The sequence below is a fragment of the Lonchura striata genome, chromosome 3 (assembly GCF_050655825.1).
Source record: "Lonchura striata isolate lonStrDom1 chromosome 3, ASM5065582v1, whole genome shotgun sequence".
NCBI classification, from domain to species: Eukaryota; Metazoa; Chordata; class Aves; order Passeriformes; family Estrildidae; genus Lonchura; species Lonchura striata.
In genome coordinates this window covers 2,740,513-2,765,414 of record NC_140705.1, presented here as the reverse complement: position 1 = coordinate 2,765,414, position 24,902 = coordinate 2,740,513, and the positions used below count along the sequence as shown (strand labels likewise).

Here is a 24,902-nt window from a genome sequence, read left to right as displayed (position 1 = left end):
TCTTCTGGTTTGCTGTATTGATATTTGGAATGTGTCTGAAGTTTATGGCAGGAAAGGGGGAATGGCTTCCAACTGCCAGAGGGCAGAGTGAGATGGGATACTGGGAAGGAATTCCCAGCTGTGAGGGTGGTGAGGCCCTGGCACAGAGTGCCCAGAGAAGCTGTGACTTCTCCATCACTGTCAGTGTCCAAGGTCAGGCTGGATGGAGCTTGGAGCAACCTGGGATAGTGGAAGGTGTCCCTGCCCGTGGCAGGGGATGTGATGAGATGGGCTTTAAGGTCCCTTCCAACCCAAACCTTTCCATGATTCAGTTTTTATAAACATACAGAGCCCGCAGTAACATGGAAAGTGGATTGGAAAATCATAGAAGAGTTTGGATTGAAAGGGACCTTTAAAGGTCACCAACCTCCCTGCCACGGATAGGGACACCTTCCACCATCCCAGGTTGCTCCAAGCCCTGTCCAGCCTGGCCTTGGACACTTCCAGGGATGGAGCATCTACCACCTCTCTGGGCACCCTGTGCCAGGCCTCACCATCCTCACAGCCAAGAATTCCTTCCCAATATCCCACCTCTCCCTGCCCTCTGGCACTGGGAAATGAGTCCAGGCTGTCCAGGAGAGGGTGGCTAACCCTGAGCGTGTGTGGCACGTGGCACTACTCGTCCTTATCAAGAAGTGCAACTTCCTGGCCTCTGCTTTTGTCATTAATCCTTCCTCCTGATTCCTCCCCTAATCTCTCCAAGCCGTTCCCCCGTTGGCTGGCACCCCTTAATCCTGTTACAGAGATTTCTATTCTAAAAGTTTGGCTGAACCACCCTCCAAGACCTGCCCAGAGCTTCACCTGGGCTGCTGAGGAAGTCGCCGGCCCTTCGGCAGCTCCGGTTCTTTCGGGAATGATGCCTTGGAATACTACTCCTGAAATAAAGCCTAAATCCCCTGTCTCTTCTCTAGCCCTTGCTCAGCACAGCCACTCACAGGGTTTGTCCTGAGAGACCTCTGCATCTCTGGGGAGATCAGGGAAGGCTTGGATTCAATCATTTTGAGGCTGGTTTAGGGATACTGAGATGAGAAAGAATTGAGGATAAACAGCAATCAGGATTGCTGGTCTCAAAACCCAGCCTGGCCTATTAGTACTTTTAGGGTTAGACCTAACAATCAAATTTTTTTGATTATCCCAATTCCCATCGCACCAGCTGTCCTCCAAAATTGGAGGGGTCCGGACTTCAGCACAGTCACATCATGGAGAGGAAAATGGGATGAGTTCTCATTTGAAATGCAACCTCCAAATCTCACCTTTTGCTGCCTGCTATGGGATGAGTGATGAGACAGAAAGGCAGGAGACCTGAGCCCACAACTGGTTTAACCCCAAATTTGGGCACATCACACACCGGGCTCACCCTCACGTTCACTGTGTGAGCAGTTGGGGGTATTTTATTTACATTTGAAATAACTCACAGGCACCTGTGTGGGCACAAATCTCATCTAGGTGAGGCTGGTTTGGAGAGATGAAGTTTAGCTCCTCATCATCAGCAACTTCTCTTTCATACACTTTATGATGAATAGTTCTCAGACCCCCAAAATTTAATTTAAAAAAAAAATCTCCATTTGGAGACAATAGCATTTAAGTGTCATGGCCCCTGCAAATTCCCTCCCCAAAAGCCACTGACTCCTGCCAGCTCTGTGTGCAAGAGAAATGAAACATCAACTGCTTGAATTTCCCTGTTTCAGCCAACAATTGATTTCCAGAAATAAACCCCAAAATATTCACCAAATTTTCCTCCCACGTTGCCTAATTTTCTGCTGACATTGCTTACTTTTTCAGATCAGTGATATGAAAATAGACAAACTTCTAATCACATAATCCAAACAAGACTGGTTTCAGCTCCTCTTGCTATAGATTTACCTTCTGGGCTCTCACTAGGACCTGAATTATAATGAGTTGGTGTGCTTCAAAAGTTTGATTTGATGCTTATTTCGCCTCACAGTGTTATTTTCTCGTTACCTGAATCCTTCTTTGTGTAAATAAACTGACCACTGGTTGGGAACTGCTTCCAGAATTTTTTCCTAAAGCACCAGCAGGGACATTTTCCAGGATAGCATAAACCAGAACAAATTTAGGTGAACATTTCTGATGCAATTACAGCAAATTCCACCCTGGCCAAGGCAATGCTATTCCCAGGCATCCTAATCCACCCAATACCAGCTTTCTCCCACTGCTGGAAAACCAAAGGAAGGGTGGAAGCCCTCTCCTTCAAGCATGACCATCACCTGCAAAGCTCCTCTAGGTACCTCCAGGAGCCAGGAACCTTCCATGTGATGAGAGCTGTCCCTCCATGCCGAGCTAGGCAGCTTAAAAATAGGCTGAATATATTAAGTGGTCAAATCAGGTTATAAATATTAAACTGTCTCTGCTGCCTGCTGGCACATTGAGCTCAGCTGAGCCAGCCCAGCATGGCAGGGGGGGCTTCATTTGCAGGTCTGTGTTCTACAGGGCCACAGCTCAGCTGTGGGATGGCAGGATCCCAGCAGAACTCCGAGGTAATCACAGCCCTCCCAGAGCTGACTCCTGAATTTCTGCTCCTGTTTGTGGCATTCATCAGGCTTCAGAAGAAAGGAGAGAGCAGGAGCACTCCATCCACTAATGAGCTTCCTCCCTCTCTAATTTCCTCGCTGCTTTATTCTCCTGTCCCACCAGAATCCAGGAAAGCCAAATCTAAGAGCATTTGAACTGTAAAAAAGTGCCTTTTGCCATTAAGCATGGCTCCATTAGCAGGACAGAAGATGAGGACCTGGAGAGAAAAGATCCAAATGCATCTCCCCATCCAGAGCAGCCTGGGAGAGTGGAAGTTGTCCCTGCCTGTGGCAGAAGGTTGGAATGAGATGATATTCAAGGTCCCTTCCAACTCAAACCATTCTGATTCTAGATTGTGACCCAGCACTGACAGCAGGACAATTTCCTTCATGTCAACAGCACAGCACATATTTTAGAGAATTTAAATGCACATTTCAAATGCCTTCCAGACGTGCCACAAGTGACCATGCACGGATCCTGATTGTGGGTCACAGATCATCCAGATCATCCATTGTGGGACAGAGCATCCAGCACTCTGCAAGGTCCAACCTAAGGAGCATTGTGCTTGTACTCAGAAAAAAAAAATTAAAATATGCTTGAGTTAATTCTAAATCAGCTTGTGTCACCAGCAGCTCTTTGCCTAGATACAGGAAGAAGAACAGTTAAGAGTCTCTTCTGCTTTAGGAGCCGGCACGGGTGATTGAATTTTGACAGCCAAACTTGGCATATGGTCACAGAGCATGGAAGAGGAAGAAAGAGAAGATATTTTGATTTCAGAGAATCATAGAATCACAGAATGGTTTGAGCGTGAAGGGGCCTTAAATCTCATCTCATTCCAAGCTCTGCTATTGGCAGGGACATCTTCCACCATCCCAGATTGCTCCAAGCCCCGTCCAGCCTGGCCTTGGACACTTCAGGGGCAGCCACAGCTTCTCTGGAAAACCTGTGCCAGAGCCTCCCCACTCTCATAATAAAAAATGTCTCCTTCACTCTGGCCTGAATCTCCCATCTTTTAGTTTAGGTTTGCATCATTGCCCCCATTTTAGCCAACGCTTTTTTTTTTCCCTCCCAGCTCTATCTTCCTCCCACTGGCAAAAATACCACAAGACACAGGATGTGGCTGTGGGAGGAAGAAGCTATGGCTGCCCCATCCCTGGAAGTGTCCAAATCCAGGTTAGAAAGGGCTCAGAGCAATCTGGGATAGTGGAAATTGTCCCTCCCCATGGCACAGGGTGGAACGAGATAATCTTGGCATCCCTTTCCAACCCAAACCATTCCAGCATTCTGTGTCTGTAAGAGCAGCCCCAGCAAATTCATCTCCCATATGTGCCCAAATCCTTCAGGGAAAGCAAAGCACAAGGATAATCATATGCTGCCCTGAAGGAGGAGTCATTTTGTGTTTCCTAAAGGACTTTCTGGGGTGACACTGAAGAATGAGTCAAAAAAAAAAAAAAATCTGTGTTTTGAAGACTGTGAGGGATTTACAGAATACTGAGCCTTGGTGGCAAGAGGAGGATGATCCCTCTGTACAGCAAGCCAGTCCAACTGGCACCGGTGCTGGGGGAAAATGTGGGATGCTGTGGAATAAAACGTGGCTGGGGGCTTGCAAGATGTTTCTGCATTAAGAGGAGAGCTGCTTAATGGCAGAAATAAATGCTGGTATGCAAAGTTTGGCTGTAAATTGGTTAAAAAAACAGATCTTCTCTGTTGGGCGGTCTGTGATCATGAAATCACGATCAACAAAAAAGTGGTGGAGGAATAAACCTGTCGGGAAGAACTGAGGCACCTCACACCGAGCCTGAGCATTCCCAAGCTCCTTCTTGCACCACAAGAATTGATTAGCAGGGAAGAGATCATTGCCAATCCTCTAAATCTCAGATTAGACTGTTCAATCCAGCTAAATTATGTCTGTGTTACCCTCTTTAGGCACTCTGGACAAAGTCATGGCTCTGGGATAGATCCTGACATTGATTTTCAGGTGCTTTAAGGAATCCACGTGTTACAGCTCCTGGTTAGCCCTGGCTGTGCAAGATTTGCCTGATGCATTGGAGATGGCTGTGCACAGATTTTCAGATTTATTCCTACATGGGCAGCAAGCCCCACATGAAGTAAATCCCTCTGTTGAAAAGGTGAGTCTTGAGAAGTGTCCTGAGTTTTGTCTTGAGGAGGCTTCATGCTCCATCCCCCCTGGTCTGGCAGCAGTTTTTGTGTGCTGGGTTCAGCACTCAGGCCCTGGCACAGTGGTGGAAGGAGGGGAAGGACCATTTCTGCCTCACAAGGTGGCATCTTACCCCTGAATTTGTCCCTGGGGTGATCAGGCTAAGGGGGTGAAAAGGGCAGCAGAGCATACAGGGCAGTTTGGGGGTCTCCAAGCCACATCAAAATACGGTTTTGCCAAAAATGGGGAAATGCTCCCCTGCAACTTGATTTTTCTCTTCTGGTTAACTGAGCCAAGATGACATTGAAGTGGGAAGTGGAATAAATACACACAAGAAGTCTTTTCACCAAGTTATTTAATTCACCAGAAGGGACACTTAACCATACAGCAGCTCCTTATTTACATCGAACTGCTCTTTATGCATCCTGTAAACATCAGAAGCAATTTCTAATAAATTACAATCCAGGGAGCAGCAAATCAACAATATCACTGAGTTGTTTAAACGAATTCATTACAAAATATATTGCCTTTTTCCCTGTGACTTCATTCAGACTGCACTTGAAAGCATTATTCTCCTGAATTTTCTGTTCAGGATATACATGTGCAAAAATATCTCCAAGCAAGAAGAGGTTGTATTTTAAACTTCATTGCCCTTGACCTCAGGTCCTTTTGAGTCTGTTATGTTCCAGCCTCTCTGGCAACACCATCACTGGTGACATCTAACAACAAACAGCCCCAACAGCAGGTCCCAGCTAATTCAAATTGAGATCACAGATTCAGCCATGTAGGAGTCTGAAAAAGAAATCCCTAAAATTTCTATAACCTCTGGGCGTCTCTTTTACCAGAAAGGATGTTCTACACAAAGTAATAGGAAAATGTAATATTGTTTGCCAGTTTAATTGGATGTGCTCCTGTTATGAAAGAGATTGGCTCTTGCTGACCGTGTATAAAACACAGGATGAGAGCAGATTCTGGTTGTTCAAAGTGACAAAAAAAAAAAACCAGCAGTGGTTTGAGGTGATGTGACAGCAATGGGGACATTTTCTTGGCCTCCATTCCAAGTGCAGGAGGGGGCTTTGGACTGGTTCTTTGGGGTGGACATCACTTGGTGGAGGACAGCCCCATCATGCCCAAACCTCCTCCTGTTTAAAATGAGGTCCAAGGCAGCCCCAACAGCACAATTCCTGATTTTTGAGCTTAGAGGTGGTGGTGCCCTGCATCCCACTTGCCTTGGCAAGGCACCGTGGACTCCACTGTGGAAGCAACATGGATTTCAGGGATACGATAGAGAGCAGGACAAGAGGCCAGGGGGGACTGCTCTCACTCATCCCTCACAGACCTGACCACTATTTTATTATGAAACCACGAGCTGGAAGGGCAGAGAAGGCAACTTGGGCAGAGATAACAAAGCAGCAGGAGGCTCATCTGTGGACAAGAAAAGGACAAGGAGGTCCATTTGTGGACAAGAAAAGCCTTGTCCCAGCATTCCCACAAAGCTCTTGTAGGCTACGACTCTCCGGGTGGAGTGGTTTGAGTAGCTGCTGTCTGCCTTGCTTTCTCTGCCTTTACTTACAGAAAGCTACGAGAAATATTTCATCCTCTTTGTTGAGACAGTTTCCTTGCACTTCGAGAGGCAGGACAAGTGCTCTCACTCCAGGACTTGCTGATGGCCGTGAGAGGCAGCTGGGGACCAGGGCTGGGCTTGTTACAGCTTCAGAAATTCAGTGCCAGAGTGCCCTTGCTCAGGGTGAGAACGAGGAGAGCTCTGTGCTGCCTGACCTCAGCTCCCCTCCCGAGCCGCCACGGGGACAAGAGAAGGTTTCCTGCCATGGGAAGGTGGTCCCCAGTTAATTCCCAGGATGACAGAATCACAGACTGTCCTGAGCTGGAAGGGACCCACCAAGATCATCCAGAACACCCCAACAATCCCACCCTGTGCATCCCCGTCCAAACACTCCTGGAGCTCTGGCAGCCTTGGGGCTGTGCCCATTCTTTGGGGAGTTGTTCCAGTACTCAGCCACCCTCTGGAGAAAGAATCTTTCCCTGATATCCACCCTAAACCTTCCCTGACACAGCTCCAGCTGTTCCTGGGCCCTGTCCCTGGTCACAGGGAGCAGAGACTGAAGCTGTCCCTCAGGAGAAGCTGCTGCCCTCAGTGAGGTCTGACCTCAGTCCCCTCTTCTCCAGGCTGAACAAACCAAATTACCTCAGCTGCTCCTCACAAGGCTTCCCCTCAAGGTCCTTCACCATCTCTGTAGCCTATTTTGGATGCTCTCTGACAGCTTTAGATCATTCTTATTTTGCAGTGCCCAAAACTGCTCACAGTATTCAAGGTGAGGCCACCCCAGAGCAGGGTGGGACCATCCCCTCCCTCTCCCTGCTGGTGATGCTGAGCCTGATTCCCCCAAGACAGGGATGTCCCTCCTGGCTGCCAGGGCACTGCTGCCCCAGATCCCCCCTGCCATGAATCATGGAATGGTTTGGGTGGGAAGGGACCTCAAATCCTGTTCCAATCCTCTGCCCTGGGCAGGGACACCTTCCACTAGACCAGGTTGTTCCAAGCCCTGTCCAACCTGGCCTTGGACACTTTAAGAGATTGATAAATTACAGGAATAAATAAACCAGTTCCAGATTCTCTTTCCTTGGCCATCAGGTCTTGTCTTTGGGGTGGGGGAGCTGTCACCATGGGGTGCATGTGCAGCCTTCCCTTGGTGCCCCCAAAATGCTGCTGGTTCAGAGACACCTTGGAGCAGATTTTGGCACTGGGCAACAACATTCCTGAATTTTGAAGGGGTAAATCCCACCTCACCTTGAGCAGGAAGACTCGGGTGTTGTGTAAGCCTTGTTCTTTCACTCTATCAAAGAGCTGGAGCACATTTTTCTATTTTTAAATAAATTAAGCCCTGAAGAACTATCTAAGAAGGGTTTTCTGTACTCTCTGGTGGGATGCTGTCAGCAGCAAGCCTTGCCCATCCTCCATGAAGCTGGTGTCAAACCCAGTCCAGTAGAATCCTTTTTGGTTTCTTCATCCACAAAATGCCTTCTCTAACTTCCAAAAGGAGAAAATCCCTGCACTTTGCTGCATCTCTGCAGTCAGCCATCACAAGATGGAAGATATTTCCTTGGCTATAATTATTTCCTTGGCCATGGTAAACTGGTGCTCTTCTTATCTCTCTGTAAGTATTGGCGTGTCTCCTGAATTTTGGAAAAGGTGCCATTGTTTTTTCTGCTAATCCCAACAAATGGAGGTCACAGCTGAAGGGTTCAGCCAGGGATACTGCATAAATGGACAATGGTTTATCCCTTTTGGGAAAGGACATTTTCTCCACGGAGCTGGAATTTGCAGTTTTGGTAGTGACAGGAAGAATGCACCTCTGGGATTTGTGCTGTAATGGGAAAAGTCTTAACAAATAAAAGCAGATTCTAATTGTGCCTGAAACATCACTATAAACACCTAGTTCAGCTGAAGAAAATGCTGAGAACAGGAATGGGGACAGAACTGACTGCATGTTCTGCACATGGAAATGGGAGACCTTCTGGAAATAGGTAAGATTCTGCAGTATGAGCGAGTCCATATTTGGAAACCAAACCCATTAACCTCTGTCTTGGCACAGGGTGGGATTGTTGGGGTGTCTCTGCAGGGCCAGGAGCTGAGAATCAATGATTCCCATGGGTCCCTTCCCACTCAGGATATTCCATGATTCTGTGGTTCTCCAATAATTACTATGAATTCCTGTGTTCCATTAATGAACTGGGTATGATGAGCTCAGGAGAAGACCAGATGAGGCTCAGGCCACAGCGGAGGGCTCAGACCGTGAACACCGAGCTCAGCTCTTGGTGGACTCCCTGGGCCACCCTCATCCAGGTGCTTCTCCTCACACCTTAATTCTGCATATGCAAAATAGAGCTAATTCCCTGCAATTTGCTCAGCGTGTGAGCCTTAATTAACATTTTTAGGAGAAACCCCGGGCAGACCTGGGCTGGGGAAGTGGTAGTTGCCGTATCAGAGCAGGCATCATTCCAGGCCCGGGCCAGCAGCAGGAGCTGGCTGGGATCCAGCCTCCCTCTGCTCCGCGCGCTCCGGGTTTGTTAACATCCCAATCAATACCACCGCGACACAAAATCCAGCTTCAACTTTCCAGCTGCAGCGCGGGCCGTAGGGTTTTTTTTTTTTTTATTTTCTTTCCCAGCTCACACCCTAAATCCTATTTTTCCAGCTCCTCTGAGCCCCGCTGGGAGATATTAAGGTGTTATTATCGTTCCCCGTTGCTGCGGGGGAACGGGGGGAATGCTAACGAGGGAGACTCGTCCTGTCCTCTCCATCAGTTCACCTCTCCCACCGCTGTGAGCTTTTAAATATAACAAATTGAGGGTTATCCTCCCTTTCTTTGGGAGGGTGACCTTTAGGGTTTGCAACGCACTTCGCCGAGGGATAAAAAGAAATTTATTTTCCAGGAGAAAAAGGAGAGGATAGCTGCGATTCTCACAGGCATTAGGAATTGGACCTTAAGTGGGGGGGAAAAGAGTATTTTGAGGAGCTTGATAAATTTAAGAGCTGCTGGAATGTGGATTCGTCAGGAGCAGGTCGGTTCTGGCTGGCGTGGGAACCAGAGGGATGAGGGATGGGTTCTAAGCAAATATGAGCCTATTAATAATCAATAACTGCTCGCAGGGCAGAGATGATTCAGGCCAGGTTGGTGTCTAATTGCCATTATTGTTATTCTGGTTTAAACCCCGTTCCTCTCCGCTGCTGCCACCAGTGATCTGAGGCGCTGTATTTTTAATTTGTTCCCAGGCACGGCACAATCCATCACATGCCTGGATCCAAATGCCAGCGCCGGAGCAGCAGCAGAGAAACATTTTTGTTATTTAAGTTACTGTATGCTAAGTTTATGTTGATTGCTCTGAGTATCATCTCCCAAAGTTAACTAGCGTTAAAGTGTTGATAATGTCCCACTTTTGCAATCAGATTTGCATAGCGCACAACGGAGTTTAGCAGGAGAAAAAAATTAGCTTAAGTGCTGTTTTTCATCAGCCCTGTCAGTCTCACACTGTTTGCTTCATCTGGGTGCACGGGGCGTTTGGTGACAAATGGTTATGACATTTTCCATCTCAGCATTACGTCATTACAGAATCGCTGCCGTCCTCTGGCTCGGGGCTGCATCCTGGCCTGGCAGAGAGGGAGAGGGGGTGACAACAGGGGCAGAAAGGCAGGAATTGTCTTTGGGATTTTTGAAGTATTTTATTATTTATGATTTTTATTCTCTCTTTAAAAAAAAAAATAAATTTCAACCTCTCTCCCTTTCCCCCCCCCCCACCCCTGCTTTAGGCAGCATCCAGGAATATTCCTGTGGGCAAAAGGAAAAGCATCCTGTTCCCGTTGAAGCCAGTGGCAAATCCCTGGATGTGCAGGACCCGGATACAAACAGGGGTGACCTCTCTTTGTTCGGGGTGCAGATCCAGGACCACTCTTCCCAGAGGCCTCCCCTCCCTCCCTGACATCCCCCACCTTCCCGTTCAGCCCCGGATAAACGACGGACAATCAGGCTGGAGACCTTCCCTGCGACACTGTTTGATTAAATAGAATTCAAACATTTCCTCGGTGTTAACAGCTCTGAAATAAAATCCCCAGAACGCAGGAATATGTGATATTCATAACAATTTTGGTTTGGTTTTGTGTTAAACTTCTCCCCACACACACACACCCATCCTTTGCTTTTTGTCTTGGTTTAGTAGCTGAATTTAGGAGCAATGTATTAAATTTATTCCTACCGTGAATTAGGCAGAAGTTTTCACCTACATTTTGAAAAGTCTGAGGTGTCAATTCCTAGTTTTGGGGCTCTGGTTGCTGTTTCACCCCCTTGCTTTAGGGGTAAATACAGTGCTGTTAAAGCCCAGCATTATCCTGGGATGTGTTTTTAGCCTGAGCCCCCCCTCCATACATTAAGTAATTCATCCTTATTGCCATTAGGAATTCAGATGTTATTTTATAGAGGGGGAAGGGAGGATGGATGTGCAGAGCAGAGCATAGCTTATATTTTACAGATATTCCTTTTTGCTGTGCGAGTTGCTGATTTACTCTTGGAAACCTGCTGGAGGAAGGTTTGAAGGATGCTTTATGGGAGAAAAATAGGGATTTTTGATGTAATTCAAGCTTCTCCCTGCTCCCGTGCAGCTCTCGCTGGCTGGGTGTGCAGAGCTGAATAGGGTACGGCCTCCTTTGCATTAATAATAGTCCAATAAAACCAGACAATATTCCTGCTTAAACGCACTGAGTTATGTAGATCCTAATTCTAGCACATCAGCAAGGAAAGAAAAGCAGATATTTCGTCCTCGCCACAACAAATTCCGTGATACAAATGCGAGCCGACATATGGTAAAAATTGCCTGCAGCCCTGCTGATTTACAGAACTGTTTTCACTCACAGATAATTCATTAAAAATCATTTCATACTGACTGTATATACATAAAAAATATTTACTTGTGTAAATATCAGTCAGGAAGGTATTGCTTTTTTTTTCCTTTTTTTTTTTACCCTTTCCCTTCTTTTTTTATTTTTTGACAGCTGATGGGGAGGGGGAAAAAAAAATCCAGAGATGAATGATGGACATAGGGGAAAGCAAAGGTATTCCTGGCATCCATTCCTTCATCCTGGATATAGGTCAGGCCTGGGGGTGGGCTGGGACTGCTTTAAATCCGCTACCTGAGCCATCTGCTCTTCCATGCCAGTGGAATCTGCGTTGGGGAAACGCACGCTAGGCAGACGTGGATATTGTGGGATACGGCACAAAAGGGACTTTACCTGATCTGGGGCTCTCTGCTGACCTGAGGGACAATAGGGGGATGCACTCCCTGGGAAATGCCGCCGGAAAAACGGGAGCGACGGGATTTCAAAGCCGCTGCTGCTCTGGCAGAACAGCCTGGAAAACAGAGAGCAAATCCCAGCAAGGCAAAGGGAGTTTTGGGGGTTTCATCAGTTCTTCAAATTGTCCTAAAATGATGGAGGCACCGAACATGAGGGGGACAAATGGCACGATGGGGTTTGTGGGTCCTAAAGATGAACATTCCAGGTATAACCAAGACAAGCCCTGAAATCTCCCTCGCAGCCCCACGTTTTTCCCTCTAAAACATGTTACACTACTCAAAATGCTGAACAAGGCTCCAACATGACACTGCATCTTCCCTCTTTTCCCTGTGCTTGCTCCACTAGATTTTGCCTAAATACGATGAATGTTTTAAAACCTGAAGCTTGGAGACCTTTCGATGATTTCCCCCCCCCCCCCCCAAGGAAAATTCAGAAATAAATCATGGACTACAAGAGATTTGGGGTGGTTTGTTTGCTGGTTTTTTTAATCTCTACAGCCAGTAGGTGAAGCAACATTATTTAAAGTATGAAAGGGAATTAAATACTTGGAAGAGGGATCTGGTCCATCAGCTTTCATCCTCCATAAAACCCAGTAGTAAACAAAGCAATAATATTTGGGGGCTTGGAGAGGGCAGCTCTGAGGAGAGCTGGGATGTTGATTAAGATGGAATGGCTACGTGGGGAAAGGGGGGGATGCTGGAATCGCATCCCACGGCTGCGCCCAGCACGGTGGCGAGGGGAGAAAGTTTGGGCCCGTTTCCTCTGGAATTTGGTGCCGTGTCTCACTCCGTGGAGCTGCTGCATCAATGGGAAGTTTTCCTCTCAAGCTGAACCCAAAAGGGGAGGGTAAAATCAACTTTCACTTCCCCATCGGAGCGTCTACAGCGCGAAAGCCTCTCCCGCTCTATTTATACGCTGGATAAATCAGTCTCCAGACTGTTACCATAGATAACTGAGTTTTTCTCCTGCTGTTGTCTCTAACAGCTTCTTTTTCCCCCCACTATATTTTGCATGGTTCCTACCTATCACCTCGGTGAGTAATTCCCCTGCTTTAAATCAAATTACTTGGGGGAGAGAGAGGTTTTTCAGGCAGAGGGATATTTTTCATACCCCCCTCACCGAATTTTGCTCCCAGTTCTCTGAGTAACCCTGAGAAATCCTGCAGAAAGGGGAGCTATAGGTGACTGCATCTGATCCTGATATATATTTAAGCTTCTCACAGTCTCCAGGAATTAACTATTTAGGAGGTGAACAGCCGGCACAGGCGTTGCACTAGGGTAACACGGCCAGGCTGGTTCACAGCGATGCCGAAGCTTCCCACAAAAATCCCTAATTCTCACCACGGAGCTTCTGCAGGAGACATTGCCACGGGCTGGGATCTTTATTTGAAATAAATAACTCCGTCAATGCGGCAGGTCCCTATTTCGGGGACCAGTGGATGCGGAATTTCCCCTCCCAGGGACGGGGTGTTAATGGGATTTGTTGCTCCTGGCTGGGGAGCGAGGGGGGTTAATCCCTTTCTCCATGTATATCCCTGCTAAGCTGGTTTAGGTCATGTTTAGAGCTAAGTTTTGTGGTGCAGGCTCTGTCCACCCGTCCATCCCGCAGTGCCAGGCACGAGGAGGAATCCAGGTGCCATCTTTGCTCCCCTCGCACCTCCCAGTGCGTAACAATTCAAGTGAGCCCCAGAAAGAAATTAAAGGAAAGGTTTAAATTCCACCAAGGTGGTGAAAAAGCCTCCAAAGGCTTTGCATCGTCGTTCAGGGAAAGCTCCCAGCGAGGCCCAGAGCCCTTTGTTTGCTGCAAGGGGATTTATCCTGGGGTGGGTAGGGAAGGAAAGGGACTTTTTCCCTCCACCTGCAGGGGCCCATCCAGCCGGCATCACCTCTGCCATCATCCCCAGCAGACATGAAGCTGCTTGTGGGGAGGTGGCTTTGGGGGTTTGGCATCCTTTTCTAAAGCCTTCGAGGAGGCTGCAAAGTGTTAAATAGCCTCACCTGACCTCCTCCAGCAAAGCCAGGCTCTGCATCTTTATTTAGGGACGTACATCACCTCCACAGCTTTCCCTCTGGCGCTGGGGGTGGAGCAGAGAACTGAAATGTCGTGAGAGGGAAAAAAAAAAAAAAAGAAAAATGAAGTAGCTCTAAATCCATCTGAATTTGCCTTGAAACCCCTTTCCCAGCCCAGCCTGGCCAAGCACATCCCGGTGATCCCGGCCGAGGGCCGGACACATATGCCGTGCCATATGGAGCGGCGCGATCCCAGTCAATCGGATCTTTGGGAGTTTTATCGTTTAATTTCTTAATGTGCTAATAGTGCACAGGGAGGGGATGGATCACCGGTTAAGTCTGAGGATTGATGTTTTTAAGGGAGGGGAATGTATTTCTGAGCGGGCTTTAAATATCCTCGGCCAACGTGACGGGCGGCAGGCAGGAGGGTGAGATGGAAAAGGTCCTGGGAGAGCCCTTTGAGCTTTAATCCAGCACAGGTTTATAAAGTGACATCCAGCTCCGTGTGAGCTTAAAATCAGGCAGAAAATCCCTGTGTCCATTTGACAAAGCCATTTTGCCCAGCCCTGGGGGCTGCAAGCCCTGTTCTGGGTCTGTGTCCCCCTGGTGCTCCCATAATTTCCATCCATGGGTCCATTCCATTTGAAGCCATGAAGGATGGGTGGCAAAACCTCCCCAAGGCCCCCAATACTGAGTTTCCCCTCTTAGAGAGAGAATTGCATTTCCTTCCTTCAAATTGCCATAGGGATCAGGGCTTATGCAGGCTCTCAAGGTGCTTTGGGCTCCTCAAAAGGAAAGGTCTTACAGAGAGATAAAAAATAAATGTTCCTTAAAAAAATGCAGAAGTAATTTCAGGGGAGTATTGAAATTGCAACCGTTCACCTCCAACCTGCCACGAAACTCATCTATTTATTTTGAAATAAATCATCTCAGCTCTGCATAAATCTCCAGGGCAGGCAACCAAGGAGGGGATGAATTAGGCAGCACCGTGACCCCGTCCCGGTCCCTGCTGGGCAGCTGCCTGCGGGGCAGGGACGGATGCTCGCGTGGCCCCGTGGCTCCAGCTGCGGTTGGAAGCGTGGCAGTCTCAGAGGGATGCTCTGGCTGTTGGCTTCTGTCAGCCAGACCTTAAAATCTGTGCAGTTCGAGGCCTTATTTGAATTGCAAACGGCTCAGGGGAGGTGTACTGTGGAGTTGCTCTCTCAGGGTAAATAGGGTTTGGGGTTGTTTTTTTCTTTAAGCTAATAATATTGTGTCATGCTTTGAGGGGGGTGATGGTATAAAGGGCAGGCGGAAAGATTTCTGTGGCTGAGCTGGTGCCTCTCCTGAACCATTTTTGACAGCTAATTTCTAGCATTTCCTTGAAAACTCTTCTGATCTGATGCGTTAAGTGAAATGTCATTAAGGCAATGGGAACACAAACCGTAGGACTGTGAGACAGCACTAAGGGGAAAGGGCAGAGGCTCCCAGAGGCTTCCAGCCACACGTTTTGGACCCCCAAGGTGCCCAAAGTTCTTGTGCTTACTCAGAGCTGGATGCTCCTGCCCCTCTCTGAGCACCCAGCCCTGCACTCAGGGTACCGACCACCTCCCCACGCTTCCGTACGGGTTTTTCTCAGCAACTTCTAGGCCTCGACCGGGGAGGGAAAAAGAGAAAAGAAGGGATGTGTTTGTGTTCGTGTGATGGGAAGGGACGGAGGGAAGAGACGTGCGCTGCGACTCGGAGCGGCGCTCAATGATCTCAGGAGCTGCGGCTTGTGCAGAGAGATCCCAGGAGCGGGCACATGCCCTTGACACCGGATCACCCGGCGAGTAATAAAGGATTTCCTGCCTTCAGAGCCTGCTTGAGCCGGGGTTTTAGCCCGGGTTAGGCTGTGCAGCACCCTGACAAGGTTACAGGGTCTAACAGGGTGCTCTGCTGGGACTGGTGATGCTGGGAATGTGTAGATATCCCTGGATATAGACACGTAGAGAACCACGGCGTGCGCTCCTCGCCACAAACAAAAAGCGCGCTCTTCTCCTTGAAATTCACCTTGAACGTGGTGAGATGGGGTGGGTTCGTTGGTTGGTTTGGGGATTATTATCATTATTATTATTATTATTATAATTATTATTATTATTCCCCCCCCCCTTCCTTTTCCCTGACAACTGTCAGCAGAGAGGCTGCAAAAAAAGCTGAGGAGCCACTGCAGGCTGCGCAGCGCTGGGAGCTGTCAGCCCCACGCCACTGCAGTGATGTCAGCTGCAGCCACAGCCACTGCCACCCCCAGCCCCTGCACACACGCGAGTCGCAAGAAGAAGAATTCATAATTACAGTAGCGTAGCCATGAAACCAGCAGTGCTGGGGGTGAAGGAGGGGGGGGAGAGAAAGCGAAGCCTCGGCCAAAATTGGTACTTTTTTTTTTTTTAATACCTTTTTTGTGGTTTTTTTTCTCTCTCTCTCTCTCCCCCTGCAAAGCTGCACCCAGCTCTGCAGCATCCTTTCTCCGCAGCGGGGTTTGGGGGGGCCAGGGCAGGGGGTTCCCCCCCGCAGCCCCCCCAAAGCGGGTGGAGGGTGCGGGGGGCTGCGGGGGGAGCTGGGCAGGGCTGGAGGCTCTTTCCCCGCGGGTCGCTCCTTGTTTTAAAAGGCAGCATTTCTGCGGACAACACCCGGAGCATCTCTGCGGAAGCGGGGCTGGGGGCGAGGGCTGCAGCCGCCTTGTTTGCGGCGCACGGAGTCAGCAGCTGGGATTTTTTTTTTTTTTTTTTTTTTTTTTTTTTTTTTTTGGCTGAATAATCCTTTACGGGGAGGGGGTGTGCGGGAAAAAAAAAAAAAGGGGGGGGGGCTGGGGGAGGAGGGAGGGAAAGTGAATCAACATCACCGAAGGAGGACAGCGAGCAAGATTAGGGCTGGCTAATGATAAATGAGAAGGCGCCGCTGACAGCTCCGCGCTCCGCGCAGCGCCCGCCCGGCTGCTCCGCGCTCCCTCCGCACCCTCCGGCCGCCCGCTCCGCTCCCGCCGCCGGCCTGGCTCCAGCCCCCCCCTTCCCTTTTCTTTTCTATATATATATATTTATTTTTTATTTATATATATGATTTTCAGCCCCCCTCTGCATAGCGCGGGGGGGGGGGGACACATCCCACCCCCTGCCTCCCCGAGCATCCTCCGCGGGATTACGCGCCTGGCCGCGCTCCGCACCGGCTGCAGGACGGAGGGACCACGGCGGGGCTGCCGCAGGGGGTATTTCCTTCGCTCCTCTTCTTGGGGGGGCGGGTTTGGGTCGGGGTCGGGCCGGGAGAGGGGGGTTGGATAGACAGGACACCCCTCAGCACCCCACGGGGGAGGGGGGATGCAGTGGGGGCTGCGCTCCCACCCGCCCCCCCCGCGCCCTTTCTTCCCCCCTGGAGGGCTGGGGCGGGGGGGGGATGAAGGATGAAGCCAGGGCGGTTTATCCGTGGGCTCTGCCCGCCCCCATCTCATCGTACCCGGGTGACCTTTCAAATCAAAGCCCGGCTCGTACCTACCAAGGTGCATTGGGCAGCGAGGGCTGGGGGGTGCTGGGGACGGGGGGGGTGATGCACCCGGGCTCTCCCCCTCCCTCTGCCTTTCCCCCTCCCTCCCTCCTCCCTCCTCCCTCCCTCGCTGCTCCCTCCCTCTCTCTCTCTCTCTCTCTGCTGCATTTTGCATGAGCTATCTAGGTCATTAGCATTTTAGCGTATGCAAGACTTGACAAAGCTGATGAGAAGCCAGATGGGCCCCTCTCCTCTTTTTTTTGCACCACTTGGGATCTGAGCGAAAGGATTGACTGCAGCAGGCGAACGGGGGAAGGTTTATTGCGCTCCTCCAGACCCCCCCCGCTTATAGCAGCGCGGCGGGGCTCGGGGCAGGCGGCAGAGAGCGGGCAGCATCGGGCAGAGACGGAGGGCAGGTAACGGGGCCCCCCCGCCGCCCCCCACCCCACAGCCCGGGGCTTCTTTGATTTGATAGAGGGTTTTTTTTTCCGACGGAGGGGTCGGGGGGGTGTTAGGTTGGGTTTTGTCCCCCCCTCCCCCCCGCCCATGGGGAAGGGCGCGCCGAGCCTCCGCGGGGCGCGGAGAACAAAGGCTGGGCTCCGCGGGGTCCCTCGCCCCCCTCCCTTCCTTCCCCCCTCCCTTTTTCTTCTTTTCTTTTCCCATTTCCCCTTCTCCTTCTCTCTATGTTCTTCCTCGCGAGGAAAGGCCCCTCTCTCCGTGTTCACAGCGGACCTTGATTTAAATGTCCATACAATTAAGGCACGCGGTGAATGCCAAGAACGAGGCTGACCAGCATCGAGGCCGGAGGCTGCCCCGCGGCTCTCCGCACCCGCGGAACCCCCCGCACCCCCCGACATCCCCCCCCACATCCCCCGAGCTCGGCCGCGGGGCGCGCAGGCAGCGCTGCGCACCGGCGCAGGTGGCACCGCAGCGCGGGGAGGGGGCGGACAGGGATGGATGCGCTGGGATGCGCTGGGATGCGCTGGGATGGGATGGGATGGGGGTGCACGGCAGCCTTTGGGGGGCTCTCCGCGATGAAGGAGACGGGGTCCTTGAGAGCACAGGCGCCCGGGGTGTGAAATCCGGAGCTGTCACTCGGGGGTTCCCCGCGGGTGGGCCCCGGGGGGACGCGGCTGCTGCCCCCGGGGCTGCTCCGCTGCCGCCGCTTTGTGCTTTTGCCTTTTCTCTCGCCTTTTCTCCACAGAGTGATGGGGTTTTTCCCTGCTAAAAAGCAAGGGCAGGTCTTGGGGTCACCGGGGCTCACGCTGTTCCCCCGGCGGAGGGGGATGGGATGCTGGGGCAAAGCCGCTTTTTTTCTTTATTTTTTAAAGCTTTATTATGATTTTTTTTTTCCGGTGGCTGTTTGTGTGTTTTTCCCCTCCGCCCTCCCTCTCCTTTTAATCCTTATAATTTAAATCAAAAGTGCCGGGTAGAAGAAGGGGGGGAGCGCTGTGTCTGCAGGGCGAGGCCGGGCGTAAATCTCTCGGAGGGATAAACATGTCATTTGTTCCCTTTGTATGGTAATGCTGTCCCCCCCCCTCCCCAGCTGCCCCCCCACCCCCCAGCAGCTGCCCCAGCCATACATCCTCCCTACAAAAGATCCCAATTACCCATCGGCTGCCTCATTATACTCCTTACACAGCCCCGGCGAGAGGCGTGTGTGTGCGAGGAGCCGAGGGGAGGGCGGGGGGGAGGATGAAGGGGGGGAGAAACGGCACCTGAATTATTCAGAAAATAAAATAAAATTTAAAAAATCTGGAGGCGACGGGCGGGAGGGATGCTGCGACCCCGCAGGGATGCTGCGACCCCGCGGCCTAACACGGAGCAGGTGCCCCCCAGAGCCTCCTGCAGCACAGGGGCTGCTCCTCCACCCCCGACACGCCATTGGTTTATTTTCCCCCTCCTTTTTTCACGCTTTTATTTTTATTTCGTTTTTTTTTTTTCCCCTCCACCCTTGTAGTCATCACCACCGCTCTGCCCTGCTCCCTGCTGGGGCCCTTCACCTCCTTACCCTTCTCCCATCCCTCTCCTCCCCTCCCTTCTCTTTGCAGCTGGAGGCCACCCCACATCCCTCCATCCCGGCCCATCCCAGTGCTCCCAGCAGGCGCCTGTCACTGGGGAAGGACAGGCCTTACTGCAGGGGACAGTCCCCCACCCCTCAGGGCATCTGCAGAGCTGTCCCAAATTTGGGGGGCCCTTGGTGACAGCGCGGGGGGTCCCATCTCTCTTTGCAGCTCCGTGCACAGAGCCTCACCTCTGGGATGGTGCCCTTGGGAATGCTGACAGCAGCTCGGGGTCCCTGGGACGCCTCTTTGCACCCGCCGAGGGTTCTGCAGGTATTTTGGGACGTCCCTCCCTGGGCTCGCATCCCGGCCGGTGCGGATGCCGCGAGGAGCCCGTCGGGTCATGCCAATAAAGCTCTTTCCTTGCGGGTTCCTGCATCCTCTCCTTTGTTCCTGGAGGTTTCTCGCCCGTCTCTTTACGGCGGCGGAGGCAGGACCCCCCTGAAGGACCCGCACTCAGCACCAGGTGGGGGATGAATGCTAAAATCCGCCCCAAAATAAAAACCTCAGCCCGGCAATTCGGCAGCCCACGGTCGCCTGCTCAACCCTGAGTGGGCACTACTGCATCCTGGACCTCCAGGAGAGTCTGAACTGCCAGAGGGCTCCCGTGTAGTGAATAAAAGGGGGGGGAAAAGAAAGAGATTTGGGGCGCCTTCTCTTTGGGATTGCCCCCATCCCAGCAGGCAGATCCCTGCCATGCCGCACTCTGTGCCGAGCATCCCTCTGCGGCACTGCCAGCCCCACAGAACCCAGCCCTCACAAACAGGATGGATTTTCTTTTAAAGCTGCGGCATGGCAGAGGAAAACAAGACCTAAATAACCCCAAATAAATACACAACCTGTTTTCTGTCTTGCGAAATGGCTGGGATGAAGAGACGCCATCACCGTGCATCCGGAGGCCTGGTAACCCCCCGGCAGGGCCCGGCTGCCTCCCTCGGGCTCAGCCCAGAGGGATGCAGAGGAGGGGGCAGGAGGCTCTTATTAATACTAATCCCAAGCAATATTGCTGTGCCCTGAATAAATCAGGCCGGGGGTTCCTCCAAGACCTTTGCCCCCTCGAGATGAGCTGCAGTGCGGCCCCTCCTCTTCAGGGTGGACACTTTGGGAAGGGAATTGGCGTGGGGGGGCTGGGGGGGTGGACAGATGCGTTTGATTTTTTCGCTGAGGGATGGAGGAGGAGGTGGCACGGTTTTATTCCAAGCACGTCAGCTCCCCCCTCCCTCCCTGTCCCCTCCTTCCTCCCTTCACCCGCAGTCCGATGTAAACATAACGGCAGGAACCTGCCAGGCTCCATCCCCACTTGGATTATGGGGGGAATTAAGCAGCTTTGATTAACACAGCAATGCCCCCAAATAACCTTCGGGCATCTGGCCCACAAGGTCGTGTGCTAGAAAGGGCCAGGGGCAGGGACCCCAGGGCACCCATCCCGTGGGCAGAGGGAAGAGGTGGATGGAGAGGATTCGTGGGGAGCAAAGATCCTTCCATCTGCAATTTTATGCCGGTTTTATTTCTCCCTGCCCACGCCCACCCCTGACCGATTCGCTCGCCACTGCAGTGCTGGTTGGGCCGGAGATGTTCCGGCTCCAGCGGGGAGGTGGAATGGAAGATGTGGGAGATTCCTCTGTTTCCCTCATTTCCCAGATCTCTGTCGAGTGCCAGCCCCACTCTTCACCAAGCCCAAGCAGGATGATGGTCTCCATGTAGAAAGGTCTTTTGCTTCATATCCCTGCAGCATCCAGCTCCTTTTTTCCGTTTATTTTTATGCCGTGTACCTCCATGAACCAAAAGCCAACACATCTCCTAGCAGCGGCAGTCAAAGTGGGCGTTTTATTGGGAAATCTAATCAGGTTTTGAGGGGAAAATCCTTTCTTCATGTCTCAGCTAAGCAACAAGCTTGATTAAATTGGTTAGACTATAAAGAGGGCCGAGAGTCCCATCTCCTTTTTCCTCCTTGCTCTTCCTGGACAGCGCTGTCATCTCTGCACTCCTCTCCGCTGTCTCTAGAGCCCAAACGAGCCTCAATGACACAGGACTCACATGTCATTCCCCGACATCCCCCCCTGCCCCGCCTCCCCCCCAGCAACAGAGTCACAAATCATCTCAAACACTCTAAATTTAGCCCGGCAGAGCAACCACGAGCAGGGATTTCAGTGACATCACTACTGGAAATTAAGGGGTCAAACAGGGAGGCTGAATGTGGCACCCTGAGGAGCGGGGACGACGCTTCACTGATCCTTCCACACAACGAGGCCACCCTGTCTTGAGACATCTCAGAGCATCCCCTCAGAATACATTTCTCCCAAATGCCCAGAGTGGAGCATTAATTCCCATCAGGAATTAATTCCCATCAGGTTAATTCCCATCAGGAGCTGTGCGGAAAGGCCTCAATGGATCAGCGCTGCGGAGATGCGCGGTGCGGCCGCGAGAACCCGAAGGAGCAAAGCCACTGAGCTTTGCCCGGTGCAGAGGCTGGGAGAAAAGGGACCCACATCTCACCCTGGAGCTGGAAGGTGGGTCCAGCTCTCCCTGCACGGCTGGGAGTGCCAGGCCAATGTTCCCATGGCACTTGTACAGTTGTGTGTGCTCACGGTCCTGGGTGGTGCTGTGGTTAGGGGCGGGGGTGCTGCTGTGGTATCCCAGTGCCTGGAGTGATTCCTGCCTGCTTTGCTCTGCAGAGGCAAAGAAATCACTGCACATGGGGAAAAGGGAGCCCCCGAGGTGGGAACGGGGCTGATCTGATGCACAAGGTGCCATATTCCAGAGGATGAAGAAAGAACAGAGATTCCCATGGCTGCACTGCAGTTGGAGGAGCTCAGAGCTCCTCAACAAGATTGGATGGATTCATAAGCTCACACAATCACCGGATGGTTTGGGCTGGAAAATACCTGGAAGAGCATTTCATTCCAACCCCCTGCCATGGGCAGGAGCACCTTCCATTATTCCAGGTTGCTCCAAGCCCCATCCAGCCTGACCTTGGACACTTCCAGGCATCCAGGGGCAGCCACAGCTTCTCTGGGCAACCTGTGTCAGGCCTCACCACCCTCACAGGGAAGAATTCCCTCCCAATATCCCATATATCCCTGCCTGCTGGCAGTGGTAAACCATTCCCTGTGTCCTGTCCCTCCATCCCTTGTCCCAAGTCCTCCACTTGGAGCCCTTTAGCCACTGGAAGGGATTTTAAGGCCTTTCCAGTGCCTTCATTTCTCCAGAATGAACAATAAATTACTGTTTGGCCATAACCAGAGAAGCTGAGAAAATACTTTTAGGGACCTGTTAGAGCACCTACATCCTTTAGTGGCCAGCAACCCTTCACTTCTGCTGTGTTTTTTTGGCAGCAGAAAAAGGCTGGAAAATGCTGCCTCTGCCTTTTGAATTTCATGTTCCCCTTGCCTCACTGGTGAGCACTGAAAAATAAACCAACAAGCCAAGGGCTCCTGCAGCATCAATTCCTCCTACGGGAACAAAATACAACGTGGTGGGGAGGAGGGAAGAGGTTAGGGATTAAAATCTGGTAGAAATCCCTTAGGCCACAGCAGCGCACGAGGATTTCTCTGCTGTTCATGCACACGGTGCCAATTCTATGAACGCTCACTTATTTTTATGGAGATTTTTGCCTTTTCAGACCAAGTGTTTCAGTGTGGCACCAGCTGTAGGGATGAGCTAATGCAAGGCTCAGTCATTTCCCTGCTCACCCTTCCTATGCAGCCACAGCCGCTCCGAGAAGCTCTCATCCAGGGAGAGACAAAAGTGATGCGTGTGCATGTGTAATTTCCAGTGTCAGTGTGTTCAGCGAGGAGTTGGAATCATAGAAGTTATTTCATTTATTACAATCATACATAAAGCCTCTTAGAGCTGCAGACTTGGAATAGGCAATTATGCCCATAGGTTAATAACACGCAGCGATTTGACTGACAACTGGAATTAGATTTAAACACGGCAGAGTGGCAGCTAAAGGCACTTTATTAAAACTGTGGCTGGGGATTTGTTCAAAATACCAGTTGCATACCTTTCCTGGCAAAATATTTATAGGTAGCACCATATTGTGGCCCATTATATTGGATTTTCTTCTCCTTTCCCTCACCACTCTGCAGTACGGCGAGGAATTTCTCTGGTCACATTTTCCTGGGGAGAAGGGAAATGCCCGGGGTTGGTTCACATGGAGTGATGTGATGGGATGTGAGTCGCAGTGGGAAAGCGCCCTACAGCAGTGATTAACTCCAGACCTAGGAGGGACCTGGATTTACCTCTCCATCCTCTCTCCTTATCAATCCCCAGTGCAGCATCCTCTTAACGCTGCCCTCGTTAGCCCAGAGTTAACGATCCAAACAGCCCAGACAAAAACAGGGCCAGTGACTGATACAGCCAATAAAATAAATATTGTTTATTCTGTTGATTCTGTTGAGTTTTCCCTGCTACCAGAGGAGATCCCCCTTGTGAGATTAGTTTAGTGTGGGATGGATTACTTGCAACCAGGATGGAGTCCCTGCTCCTTGGAGGTTTGAATACCAAGTTAGAGAAATGGGTGACAGGAATGACAGGAGAAAACACTCGATCCTGCCTTGGGACAAGGGGCTGGGTTAGAGCCCTGTATTTCCCATCATTCTTGGAAAAAAAAAAAAAAAACCTTTTTAAAGCAAAAAATTGCTTAAAAACAATAGTTAAGGACCAGCTGGGGCTGGGCCAAGTGAGATCCAAAGTGTTAGTGTTAGTGTTCCACCCTAACATTAGTCCATCAGTACAGCTAACCTGGAAATGACAATTAAAATCCCAGTGACTCTGTGTGCCACTTCCTTCACTGGCAGACCATGGAAAAGAGAGGTGACACCTGAAATGCCCTTAAAAATAACTCTCAATTCCCATCTCTTTCCTTCTTGCCTCATTTGTCTGGTGTGAGAAATCTCTGTATCATAAGAGCTGCCTTGTGACCTTCCATGGGCCAGGGATGGAGCACTGAATGGGATTCAAGGATTTCACTTTAAAATTAGCAAGGCCAAAATCAGCAGAGAAGAAAGGGCAATGCAGTGTCTGGGGAGGGAAAGCTGACAGTTTTTAACCCACTCAAGGATGGTGCAAGAAGATCTCCAAGCTGGTGACCAAATCCAGCAAGGTACAAGGAGAATTATGCATGGATTTAACAGAGGAAAACTTTCCAGCCAGCACATCACTGGCAAACCAGAGCGTATGCTCCAGGCCTCCAGATTCCCATTCTTCTGCAACAAAACCTAACAGCTCAAAATCAGAATTTAATCCAAAATACTTCCTTTAGTTTCAGGGAAGGGGAAGCTGGAGGAGCACTCACGTGAAAAAGGATCTTGAATCCACCATTCCATCATCATTCTGCCATCATTCCTTGCCTGACTCCAGCATATTCCAGACAAGGAGCCACCCTGTGGCTGAAGATGTCCCAACTCCTTGCAGGGGGCTGGACTAGGTGACCTTTAAAGGTCCTTTCCAACCTAAACCAATCCATAATTCTATGGTCCACAGGGTCCCCAGTGGTCCCTGGTCTTCAGGATAAGGAATTGGCTCCAGCAAAGCTCTAAACCCAGATTTTGATCCTACAGATCTCTCCTGCCAACCTGAGGGCCCAACCCCAAATTTCAAACCCTTTATTGCCCAGCAATTAAAATAAAACGAAGTCTGAGAGCACCAGCTATAAAAAGATCAGCCCGGTCCTCCTCATGCATTAAATATGAAGGCTCAGATCCTTCCTGTGATGCCATGGCAGGGGAGCAGCTCCCTGG

At 50.8% G+C, this 24,902-nt stretch overlaps 1 long non-coding RNA gene across 4 annotated transcripts; it reads left to right on the top strand.

Annotated features, from left to right (window-relative positions):
- Positions 1 to 7,303: 7,303 nt before the first annotated feature.
- On the top strand, positions 7,304 to 22,586 carry LOC144246080 (uncharacterized). Of its 4 annotated transcripts, XR_014953518.1 has the most exons (5): positions 8,761 to 9,313; positions 10,059 to 15,993; positions 16,686 to 16,823; positions 19,330 to 21,668; positions 21,834 to 22,586. It is a non-coding gene; the product is annotated as an uncharacterized LOC144246080 (long non-coding RNA). The 4 variants fall into 4 exon arrangements; XR_013339766.2 differs by lacking the exon at positions 21,834 to 22,586 and having other exon boundaries at positions 7,304 to 9,073; positions 19,330 to 19,536; XR_014953519.1 differs by lacking the exon at positions 21,834 to 22,586 and having other exon boundaries at positions 7,304 to 9,313; positions 10,059 to 15,644; positions 19,330 to 19,536.
- The last annotated feature ends 2,316 nt before the right edge of the window (positions 22,587 to 24,902 follow it).